Raw genomic sequence first — 1376 nt, 5'->3', positions numbered from 1 at the left:
AAAATTCCATAACACATAAGTAAGACTCATTTATCACTTCTCTCGTTGCGACTTCCCTTGTTGCAATTGTGGCAACACTTAATTTGTGTTGTTTTACACTGGGTGATAGACTTCTCACCCCAACATTCATGTTTATATGGATATTAAAAAAATATATGAAATAATGCAATTGTAAACACATATACAATAAGAACAAGGTGAAACTTACATATTTTGATATGAAGAGATGACGTACCAACGATTTTATATACGATTTTCTATAGGCATTACACGTACTTGGAAAATATTTTAATGTTATCAATATAAATATACATCCAAGAAGGAAATGAAATCCTTAGAGATACAAAAGAAGAAAAGTGAATTAATATTCTCGGTATAAATAGTACAACTAGTATAACTACGAGAAACAGATGTATGACTGGTTTAACCGGTATAACTATGTTCATTTAATAACAAATAGTTGTACCAATTTTTGGGTTGTAGAAGTTTGTACATAGTTGTATTTTAGCACGGAAATTGAAAAACTTAGTTATACCACATAAAAAAAAAAAATATACCCCAGTTGTACTATTTGTAAATATTTACATACTTAGACTCACATACAATGAAATCATTAATTTTTTTTAAATATATCTGGTGTATATTTTTCAAAAATATAATGAACAAACAAGTAAACAAACTTTTAAAGTATAAAGTAGATCTTGGAAATTTGTGTGATTGTTTAATAATTGTGAATTTTTTTGGTAAAACTTCAAATAGTTAGGATAGACCATTCTAAGGATCTTCCAACTTGTCTAGTCTGCAGTAATTTTCATATGGAAAATCATATAAAATTTTAAAATTTCGTAATTGAAGTTGTTGTATCAGTTGTACTAATATTTCATGTCTGGTATATATAATGTAGTTGTACTAGTTCTACAATATATAGTTACTAGTTGTACCAGTAATATAACACATAAACATGATTATATGCGTCCATGACATATAATAGGATTCGACGATTCATAGTGTACAATTAAAAAGTTTGGGGAGGAAGTCATGATATCTCAATATTTTGATGAGTTTTAGTATTTGTTTTCAGTTCATTTTAATCAATTTAGGATACATTTAGATGTATATATTGCATGTTGTGTTCATTTGTATTTGACACGTTTAAAATACATAATTGAAAAGTTTGTGGCGAAACCGTGAGGTTATTCGTGCAAATTATAAAGTTTGTGGCCGACTTGAAAATCATCAAGAGACAAGAGACCATCGTGCAATTCTGAAGAGGTATAATCTTCACAATTAAAATGTTTGGGACTAAATCGAGAGGACCAACCTGCACAATTTAATAGTTGGGTAACATTCGTGAATACTCCAGAGCTTGAGGGCCA

Source organism: Brassica oleracea, chromosome C2, assembly GCF_000695525.1.
Source record: "Brassica oleracea var. oleracea cultivar TO1000 chromosome C2, BOL, whole genome shotgun sequence".
Taxonomy (NCBI): Eukaryota; Viridiplantae; Streptophyta; class Magnoliopsida; order Brassicales; family Brassicaceae; genus Brassica; species Brassica oleracea.
The sequence above is the reverse complement of the archived record's forward strand: the minus strand, read 5'-3'. Positions refer to the sequence as shown.